The following is an 11,183-nucleotide window of genomic DNA, read 5'->3' as shown; positions in this document are numbered from 1 at the left end:
TCTTCTTTTCTCCAGACTAAACAAACCCAATTCTTTCATCTTCCCTCAGGGCTCATGTTTTCTAGACCTTTCATCATTTTTGTTGCTCTTCTCAGGACTCTCTCCAATTTGTCTACATCCTTCCTGAAATGTGGCACCCAGAACTGGACACAACACTCCAGTTGAGGCCTAATCAGCGTGGAGTAGAGCAGAACAATTACTTCTCACATCTTGCTTAACAACACTCCTGCTAATACATCCCAGATCGCTGTTCACATTTTTTTTGCAACAGCGTTACGCTGTTGACTCATATTTAGCTTGTGATCCACTATGACCCCCCCAGATCCCTTTCCGCAGTACTGCTTCCTAGGCCATCGTTTCCCATTCTGTATGTGTGCAAGGATTGTTCCTTCCTAAGTGGGGTACTTTGCATTTGTCCTGATTGAATTTCATCCTATTTACTTTAGACCATTTCTACAGTTTGTCCAGATCATTTTGAATTTTAATCCTATCCTCCGAAGCACTTGCAACCCCTCCCAGCTTGGTATTGTCCACAAACTTTAAGTGTACTCTGCATGCCATTATCTAAATCATTGATAAAGATATTGAATAGAACCAGACCCAGAACTGATCCCTGCAGGATGCCACTCATTATGCCCTTCCAGCACTGATAAATACTCCCTGGGAACCAGTTTTGCACCCACCTTATAGTAGCTCCATCTAGGTTGTATTTCCCTAGTTTGTTTATGAGACGGTCATGGGAGACAGTATTAGAAGGTTTACTAAAGTCAAGATATACCATGTCTAGCACTTCCCTCCTATCCTCAAGACTTGTTACTCTGTCACAGAAAGTGATCAGGTTGGTTTGACCCGATTTGTTTTTGACAGATCCATGCTGACTGTTACTTATCACCTCATTATCGTCTATATGTTTGCAAATTGATTGAAATACTGAAATTGCGGAAGGTCAGGTGCAGAGGGGAACATTACATGGAGTCATTGAAACTCTTGGTGGGGGAAGTGGGATTGAAGAATTTGTATGCCTAGCTTCGCTCCTTGGCTTTGTGGATGTTGGGTTCGGCACACATTCGAGATGGTCTGGGAGCACAATCACACCCAATCCCCGGGCTCCCTTGTCCCTGGGTTGCAGCACTTGGAAGTGCCATTCTCCAGAGGCTGAACTCTGTTGGGTCAGGGCGATTTACGTTTGAGCTCTGAGCTCACATTCAAAGGCTCTGCTGCTGTGGTGGCTCACGCCAGAAAGTGCTGCTCACTGTGCCATTGTTCCCTTGCCAGAGCTCTTCTGCCGTGCCCCTGCCTTTGATCCAGTTCCCTCTGTCCGATCGGATCTCGCTCAGCACATTCCAGCCTCAGTTTCCAGATTATCCACACGGACAAGTGGCGGAGGACTTGACTGTCAAGGCTCTGGTGAAAGACACTCATTTAAAGGGCCAGCACCTCCTTTCTTTAGAGCAACCCCCCTAACAAATGGAGCTCGGTTGAACAAAAGCTTCCTTTGTTCGATGTAGAACATGATGCGGAGGGATATTTTGGTGAGTGGGGGAGGAGGCCAGTCAACTCCCTAAGAAGATCTGAGCCCAGGGAAAGCTGGGGGGGCCAAGCTGCGAGCACAACAAGATTTTGAAGCATGAATGTGATTTAAAAAAAAAATCTCGAGGCACAAACTCAATGGAATCCTTTAGCACTGGAGCTTCTGGGAGACAGGACCCCCAACGAGGGACCATCCTCTCCAGCGGGCCCCCGAGCTGCCGGCTCCAGAACAAGGAAGGTGCACAGAGAATCCAGATGCTGATTTCCCCCCCTCCCATCCTCATCCCCATCCTCTTTCTTTTTCTTTTTCATTCCCTTTTTTTGCATCTCTCCTCCCCGGGGCTGCTTCCTTTGCTACATCTGGGCCAGGAGGTGAATTGGCCTGGTTGCCTTAGAAACAGAGATGAAGGACACACTTCAAACAAAACCAACAGCGATTGGTTTTGTCTGAAGCTGGCCTGAGGCTTTCTGTCCAACGATTTAGGGGTTTGCTCCCTGCCACCTAAGCATCTGCCCAGTGGCTGTGTGCTGCCATGGGGCATTAGGTGCTTTTACCGCTGCTCCAGGGACTCAGTGGGGCTAAAAACGCCAGTCAAGGAAAGGCAGGACAAAGCAACAAATCCCGGGGGTCCTCGCACTGCCTGCCTCAGCCCTATACAGCCCATGGTGACCTGCCCCTCCAGCGAGGAGACTAAGAGGCTGGGGTACTTTGAGTGGAGCCTAAGGCATGGGGTCCCCTCCCCCTCGCTCTCTTGGGCAGGCAGTGTGGTCTAGTGGTCAGAGCAAAGGGGGCTCCTGGGCCGTTCGACCTGGGCTCAGTTCCAGATGCTGCCAGTGCCTTGCTGCAGAGCTAGAGGAAAGGAATGAAGGTGCCAATGGGTTTAATTCCCCCTTTGTGTGGCGCCCAGCCTGGCCCCTTTCATAAGGTGGAGGATTGCTGGGGGCGAGGGAGAGCTGAAATGAATAAGCAACAGGTTTGAAACAAACCAAAGGCAGTATTTCTTCACACAACGCACAGTCAACCTGTGGAACTCCTTGCCAGAGGATGTTGTGAAGGCCAAGACCACAACAGGGTTCAAAAAAGAATGAGAGAAGTTCATGGAGGACAGGCCCATCAATGGCTGTTAGCCAGGATGGGCAGGGATGGTGTCCCTAGCCTCTGTTTGCCAGAATCTGGGAATGGGTGACAGGGGATGGCTCACTTGATGATTCCCTGTTCTGTTCATTCTCTCTGGGGCACCTGGCACTGGGCACTGTTGGAAGACAGGATACTGGGCTAGATGGACCTTTGGTCTGGCCCAGTCTGGCCCATTTTTATGTTCTCCTGGCTGTCCAAGCCCACCTGGGCCAAGTAACACTGGGACCTGCTGCACCCGGCGTGTGGGGGGTGAGGACAGACACACCAGGGGAGTCCCCCAGAGAGATGGAGAAACCCAGCACAGAGAGGCCTCTGTCTCGCTCCTTTGCAGCATGGTGGGGGGGTGGTTCCTCAGAGCCCCCCCATTCCTCCACTGCTAAATGCCATGTGCTGCCAATGCCCTCTGCCAATGCCTTCCGATCCTGACTGCCAGCTCAGCCTCCCCCGCACGGTGTCTGCACACACCCGCACAGTGTCCATGTACACACCCCCACACCCCCTCTTGTGTACTTGGGGAATCTTGGGTCTCAGCTGAGCAGCGACTCAGCCAGCTCTGCGGCAGTTAGTGCAATGGCCCAGTGGGACTAGGAGATTTACACTCCCTTTCACTTTGGAAGTAGTGGGGGCAGGGCGGGGAGCCTGGCAGACCATCGCGCTGAGCCCGGGGCATGCAAAGGGGACTCATTCCATGGCTCCTGAGGCTACGGCACGACGCGTTCGGCAGATACTGACGCTGTGGCAAGATTAGAGCCATTTTGCTGTGACTAGATTTAAAGGGGGTTTGTTAGAGGAGAAGCCAGCAAGGGACAGCCCCTCGAGCCGGGACTGTCACGGTGGCTGCTTGGGAGACGACAGCCATTGGAGGGAGCATCGGGGCCTCTCTGAGCATCGGGGCCTCCCTGATTTGCTGCTTCTGTGCTCACAACTGACCTCTGCAGTGGGAAACTGTTCCACCCAGCCCTGCACCTTGGGCCTCTGACAGACGCCAGCCGGGGCTTTCTCATGGGTGTCCCAGGGACCAGCAAGGGGCTCTGGATGCCCATAGACCTTTGTGTTACACATTCAAAGCCAGCACTCCAGGGGGCTGATCCATTGGGATTTGGATGAGGCCCCAAAGCCCTTCTCCCAAGGAGAGAAAGGCAGGGTGTGCGGTTAATGTCCAGACTGGCGTCAGGTGACCTGGGTTCCATGTCTGACCTTGGGCAAGTTGTGTCTCACCGTCCCAGGCTGTAAAATGGGTCTAACACAGGGCCGCCCTCCAATAACAGGCCAGCACTGTGCCCAGCCTGGGCCTTAGCCGGGGCCGCCCTTCAATAACAGACTAACAATATACAGAGCTTGGGCCGTATCTGGAAGGGGAAAATGAAAGACACTGGTTAGGATGGGTGAGGCTACAGACCATGATAATTGCAAAGCCTCTAGCATGTTCTTTGCACAGCGTCTAGCTCCTTGCAACAAGCAGGCAGGTGCCAGGCTGCCTGCATTTCTCAGCGGATTGCAACCCCCTCAGCAGCTGGTGGTAAGGTGCATCTCCCCAGGGCACTGCCCGCCCTTGTTTGCTCCAGCGGCAGAGCCCGGGGGCCCAGGAGTGCGGTGCCAGCAGAGCGCGGCGCCGCTCGCTGGAGAAGCTGCCATTGTTTGCCTTCAATCAAGATGTTTCAGCCGGAATCAAAAGCCCCAACTGGGTAAATCATCATCACACAAAAACTTCTGCCTGCAAAATAGGTCAAGTCAGACTCCACAGAGCGTGAGCGTCGGCAGGAAGAAAAGCGACAGCTGTGATCTCCAGTATGGATGGAGAAGGGTATAAATAGAGAGAGCACCATGCATATGCATAGCCGCGTACAGCTGTTGGGCCGTATGTTCATTAGGGCCAACTGTTTAGGAGTGAGCGGGAGGGGGCCTGCTGGCTGGGGAAAGGGAGTTTATCCTGACGTTCATAGGCAGAAGTGTGGAGAGCAGCCGCCCCGCGGACAGCTGTGCATCGCTGATTGCTCCTGAGTCAGCAGCTTTCACTGGGCTCCGAGGCTACTTCAGCCCGGTGCTGGCTCCGAAGCTGGAGATCGACCCTGGCCCTGCCCCTGCTGAGAGTCCGTTAGCTGGCGCAACTTAGGAACCAGCAGGTGGCTGCTCCGGCCGGGGTGGGTCTCTTCTGGCACCGTAGACAAAGGCTAAGCTCATCCTGAAAAGCCAGTGCGGAAGGGGACTGGTGTGTGGGAAAGAGGGTGTGGCCTAGGGGTTAAAGCACCAAGCTGGGCTGCGGGAGACATGGGTTCTGGTCCTGCCTGCTGCTGAGCAGCTTTACCTCTATGGAAAATAGCGCACGCAGTAAGGTGCCGCTATTGGTGGGGTTCCGCGCCAAGCGCAGTGCTGCTTGAGATGAGCGAAGAGAGGTAGGACCTGGATCTTGAATGACTTGGCCCTCTCCTAGGTGCAGTTGGAGCTGTTTGGCTGTGTGTCCTAGCCCCTCTACTGCTAACAGCTAGTGGAGACTCCCCCTTAGCTCAAGAGCATTCTGGAGTGGGAGGGTCTGGGTGCCTGTGGCAGGCAGCAGTGACACACATGGCCAGGGATTGGGTCCAAGACTTGCCTCACAGGGGTGCTGAAGGTGTACGGAGTGAAAGAGTGGTGAACAGTGCACCAAGCACCCGGGGCTGAGCAATAAATCAGGTGCCTAGCAGAGGTGGTGTTTAACCAACAAGCAGAATCAGATTCCCTGCAGCTCCTGGGCACCTGCCTGGGGGTAGGGGGTCCTTGTTTCAGAGCTAAGAATCTGCTCTACTTTGCTTCCTCTAGCAACGCTGGCTTCGCTCCCCATAGGAAGGCGCCCGCATCATTCATGGAAGCTCACAAGCCAGCAAGGGAGGGAGTGAGCAAGTGGAAATTCCACGTGGAACAAGAGACTAGGCCACTGGGTCATCAATTTTCAGGTGGTTGCCCCGAGATGGGGAGAGCTGTTGAAGGACAACGCTGGTCCGGGAGCAAATTCACATGGGGAATCAGAGGTTCTTGCACAGCGTCCCAACAGCAGTCGTGGGGGCAAACAACGTATTTAGTGTTGAGAGAGAGCAGGACAAATCAATGAGTGTGATTGTATGACAGGGTTGCTTGTGCAGGGGAATTGGGGGGCATGGCTCAGCAGTCCTGGGACTCACCTTTGGTGTACGTCTTCTATTCCTAACACTCATGCTTCAGGGTTTCAGCCAATGGCTGCACGGGTCAGGAATAAATCTCCTCTAATGTATTCTGGGTTGGTTTTTGGTCTCATTCCTCTGAAGCATCAGGGATGGCTGTGGCTGGAGATGGAACCAGGTGGGGGGCCAGGGACCTGAGGTGGCACTGGGCATTCCCTCTTTCAGGTGCTTAGAGCTGGCTGGTTCTTGCTCACATGCTCAGGGTCGAACACAACTACATGTGTGAGTTTCCCCCCGGGTCAGACTTGCGGGGATCGCAGGGCTGAGGGAAGGGGGACAGGGGTTGCCTTCCTCTGCAGCGTGTGGGTGCAGATCACTTGCAGGATTATCTAGGTGTATCTCACATAATTGTTTCCCTGCCATTGTGGGGATCTCAGACTCTGGTGCCCCTCAGGCCCTCCTATTCTCTGCCTGTGGCACGTCATAGCTAGGTCTGCAGTACTTAGTCTGCTTTCGGTTGCTGGGTCTAGTGTGCAGGGGCTGGGTGGTGCTGGTGGCCTGCGATATACAGGTGGGTGGACTAGATCATTGGGCGGGGCATGATGGGATGCCAGGGGGCATGAGGTGGGGCCCAGCACTGTGATCAGAAGGGTGGTGACAGACGCATCCCCAGAACACTGGACGTTCCGCTACTGCCGAGAATGGTGTGACCCCGCCCACACGGCGCAAGGGTGTGCCGGCAGGCGTGGAGCGGAATCCTTTTTGGAATAGCCGCGGCTTCCGTCCCATGCTCGGTACGAACCCACAACCAGTTTTATATCTGGACCGGTCAGGGGACAAACCCTGAGCACCAGGACTGGCCGTCTTACAAGCAGACGAATGGCCGGCCGGGTGGCCGGGCCAGGGCAGGGCAGCAGTAGGGAGAGCACACAGAGGGGTGGGGGCGGGCAGTGGTCAGGGATGGGGAGGGCAAAGCAGATGCAAGCAGCAGTGTTCAGCTTGCAGTTCTCAGCCTGAAGAAACAGCCTTTCTGGGGCTCCCTGCTCCAGCCGCTGGGGAAGGTGCTGGAGGAAGAGACTCAGCCAAGCGGGGCCAGCGTCTCCCCTTCTGTAGGTGCAATAGCTGCTACCTTGGCAGACACTGGGGATTGAACCCAATGTGTCTGCCATGAGGAGGGGCTGTCTTCATGCTGGCCCTGGGCTGTGGGCTCGGGGCCTTTGGCCCAGTGCTCCCAGGTGCGGACTGTGGGCTCGGGGCTGCAAGCCAGGCACTTGCCTGTCAGCAGTAAATTTACTTTAAAGTGAATGAAATGAACAGCAGAAGCCCTGTGGGGCCCTCTAGTCCTCATCCTCCTGCCCCACTCCCCACCCTCAGATCGGCCTAATCCCCTCAGTCTTCAAGCCCTAGGATATCACTGAGCTGTCTCTGGCCTCACAGGTGCTGGGGGGGAGGTGCTTGAGAATATAACATAAAATCTGGGGGGTTAGGAGGGAGCTGGGAGGGAGGCAGCTGCCTTGGACTAGCGCATTAGCCAGGAGAAGCCCTGCTTTGTACAGCCCCATTGTAGAGACAGAGCTAAAACCCTCTTGGGGCAGCACTTGTTGAAGGGAGGGACTGGTTTTCACGGCAGCACTGTTACTTAGCTGCCATCTTCCCCACTTGTGTCGCCTTTGTAGCCTAAATACATGATGTATGGGGCAGTCATGGGAGGAGAGGAGAGCTGCTGCCTCTTGGTGGTGATGGGGGGCGCGTTGCTTCTCCTCTCACTGCTTGTCTCCGGGATGGCTCACAATGGCTCGTCAGCAGAGACCTGGGCCTTCAGGACTGACCATGTGAGCCAACTCTCATTAAAGCCAGTGGGAGTTTTCCCACAATGGGAGATGGTCCAGCCATTCGAGCTAAACAAGTAACTCGTTAATGAAGTAGCAGGCCCTTAGCTGGCCACTAGAGGGGGACATGGCTATGCTCACTCAACCACCACGCGCCTGATCTTACAGCAAAATCTCTCTCCTTCTAAAGCCTCTGTTCCTGCAGCCCAGAGGATTTCAGTGGAGCAGACAAAGGCATATGTGGTTTTTCTCCTGAAACGCTGGCATGCGCACAAGGCTTTGCCAGGGAATGACAAGTAGAACTTTTGACACCTGTGTAGTCTGTTCTGCCCAAATATATTCCCCAATAATGTTTCGCAACTTAAGCGTGAAAGGATCCCCAAGCATTAGTAAACGAGGGCCAATAGGGCAGAGCCTGGGGCTACAAATAGCTACCGCTAAAGGAGCATTCATGTGTTCCAGGATTGTTTGTATAACGCTCTTGTTTGGGAGACTGTCAGAAGCCTGAAATCTGTCTAGGTTTTCATAAGGTGGCTCATCACCATGGTACTGAAGGAAACGTACAAATCTCTGCCTTCCAGTCCTGTTGGAAGGAATAAGCTAGGGTGACCAGATGTCCTGATTTTATAGGGACAGTCCCAATATTTGGGGCTTTTTCTTATATAGGCTCCTCTTACTCCCCAACCCCTGTCCTGATTTTTCACACTTGCTGTCTGGTCAGCCTAGAATAAGCTTAAAGTTATTAAAGTATGAGAATGCTGATGCATTGGGGTTCTTGCAGGAAAGTTCTTGTGCCCCCTTCTATTCCCAGCCTCTATCACCTTTCTCCCTCCAAAAACCTGTACACCAAGCAGAGTTTTGACCCCCAAAAAGGGAGATATACCAGAGATCCCATGAAAATCCACTAGGGACTTTGCTTTTAATTTTACATGGAAGGCACCCAGTTGCTGTGGTGATGCACAGTGGTAGAAAACCTGAAGATAGATGAGTCTAAGAAATGGGTTTGCACATAGCTGTGAACACAAGACGGACGGTCGGCCCGTATTTGCCAACATAAGTCCTTCCATATTTACCAACGGCTTGATTGTTCCAGCAGAGCGAAGCTATCATGTGATCTCTTCACCGCGGAGGTGATTTCTCAGATAGTTGGGGCCAAAACCAAAGGACTGCCATCTTGGGCAGGCCTCTGTTCACTGGGGAGCCAGCATAGGGAGAGACAAATTGGGGTGCCATATTCCTTGTGGGCTGTGTTAGTGAGCAGGCCAGCGGCTGGACTCTGAAAGCACCGTTCTTCCGCCCCCTGGTTAAGAATGCTCCTCTGGAGCACATCCAAAACGGCTTTTCTCTGTTGACAAGAGCACCATTGAAGGCCGTCAATTTCCACTCAGTTGTAGGAGGGCTCAGGTTGTGCTCTCTCTGCTGGCTGGCAGTAGCACAGCAAAAAATATGGTAAGGTCAGCCCATGAGGGTAACATCTCTTTAAAAATCTCTCCCCTGGATGAGTTAGTTGTAGTTTGTTCCCTGACAGCTTCTAATATACATCAGATTTTGACCCTAAGTTACTTGACAGTTTTCCTTTCTTTCTGGAGTATTTATACAGAGCCATATCTTGCTATCTTTTTATACTCTGTGCATGGCTGTAGTGTCTGACTGTCATGGTGCTTTACGAAGAGAAGATCTAGTACCGGCGCGTCCTCTGTTGGTTCAGATTTCCTTTCATTATGGTGATCAGGGACAGACATCTTTACCACCACGTTAAATGTGAAATATGCATGTGTGAGTATGTGTACACACACACACACACAGAGAGTTCTGAGCGTGCACACACACACACTGTTCTGAGCGCACGCACACACACAGTGTTCTGAGCACACACACATTTACACTGTTCTGAGCACACACACACACACACACACTTACACTGTTCTGAGCATGCACACACACACTTACACTGTTCTGAGTATGCGCGCACACAGTTCTGAGCACACACACACACTTACACTGTTCTGAGCACGCGCACACACACACTTTCACTGTTCTGAGCACGCGCACACACACACGTGTACACTGTTCTGAGCGCACGCACATACACACACACTTTCACTGTTCTGAGCACGCGCACACACACACACACTTACACTGTTCTGAGCGCGCGCACACCCACACACACTGTTCTGAGCGCACACACACCCACACACACTCTTACACTGTTCTGAGCGCGTGCACTCACACAAACACACGTTCTGAGCACAGACACCCTTTAAAGCCACACTCCAGCTTCAGTACACACTAGGGTGACCAGATGTCCTGATTTTATAGGGACAGTCCCGATTTTTGGGTCTTTTTCTTATTTAGGTTCCTATTACCCCCCCACCCCCTGTCCCGATTTTTCACACTTGCTATCTGGTCACCATAGTGCACACTGACTGCAGATTTTACCGGAGTTGAGTTTCCTACCAGCACTGGAAAGGGAAATAAGCAAACAGATTGCAATAAAAAAAAACAAACCCACAACAACCTTAAATGCAGCCAACTGACCCCTAAACTGCGATTTAGCTGGGAGCCAATCAAAAGCCTCCAACATGAGCCCAATTCCACATACCAAAAAAACCCTAAAACCTTAATTGCAATTACTTGGTTGGCGCAGCAGCTCAGTGGGCAAAGCTGCTGGGACCTATTTGAAAGCAGCCTGGACGCTTGTTACAGACAAACATTCTGTCTGGGTAGCTTGCTGCAAGCCACAGATGAGCTGCGCTAGCAGGGTGTCTGCTTAGCGGCGTTGGGGATGTAGCCGGGAGAGTGAGATCTCCAGCACACCAGTCCCAAAAGACTCCCACATTCTGCTCAAGGTTTTAGTCAAGGATAGAGGCCTGGTGTAAACAAGAGACACGTGTTGGCTAAACAGCAATGGAAAACGTGCTATTATTTCTCCTTCAGCCGATGGGTTGTTGGGTTGATTTTTATTTTTCCCCTCCAATACATTCAAGTCCTTTTAGAGCACTACATTCATCATGTAGCTGTCACAGCAAGGTTTCTGCATGTAGGGTAACTGTGGTTCGCTATACCAGACACATGCAAGGTCGCACGCAGACCTGTCGTAAATTACATCAAGGCCAACTGTAAATAGAAACAGGAGAGAGGAAATGCAGAGAATTGGGGATGGGCAGGGGACAATATATAACATTGTGGAAGTTCAGACAACTCCTGGGGTGTTCACTTGCCACAGAAATATTTTTCACATCCAATCCATTAGGCAAATGAGATGTGAAAGTATTTCCTAGTTTGCTTTAAAAATATCAAGGATCAGTGTAAAAAAACAAAAAAATTAAAAAACCCGGTATGACTGACTATCACATTTTTTTCCAAGGGCTTGCTCATCTGTTAGCTATCCTAAACATAGCGGGAACCTACTCTCAGTGTTTTAGAAATCTCCGACTGCTGATCTGTCTTGTTTGTCTGGGGTAGCGTTGTAGGAAGAGGTAAAATCCAGCAGTTTTGCCAAAAATGTCAAACCTGGTTTCATTTCAAAGTGTTCGAAACCCAACCGTTTTC

The 11,183-nt window shown here is 52.0% G+C and overlaps 1 protein-coding gene across 1 annotated transcript in view; it reads right to left on the bottom strand.

Moving 5' to 3' along the window:
• Window positions 1–10,590: 10,590 nt before the first annotated feature.
• ARL3 (ADP ribosylation factor like GTPase 3) overlaps window positions 10,591–11,183 on the bottom strand; it is a 40,568-nt gene continuing 39,975 nt past the window's right edge. The window contains exon 7 of the transcript XR_007775030.1: window positions 10,591–10,748. The gene's annotated coding sequence lies outside the window, so the exon portion shown is untranslated. The remainder of the gene's footprint in view (window positions 10,749–11,183) is intronic.

This window comes from Gopherus flavomarginatus, chromosome 6 (genome assembly GCF_025201925.1).
Source record: "Gopherus flavomarginatus isolate rGopFla2 chromosome 6, rGopFla2.mat.asm, whole genome shotgun sequence".
Classification (NCBI taxonomy): domain Eukaryota; kingdom Metazoa; phylum Chordata; order Testudines; family Testudinidae; genus Gopherus; species Gopherus flavomarginatus.
Note: the sequence above shows the minus strand (reverse complement) of the source record. Positions and strands in the feature narration are given on the sequence as shown.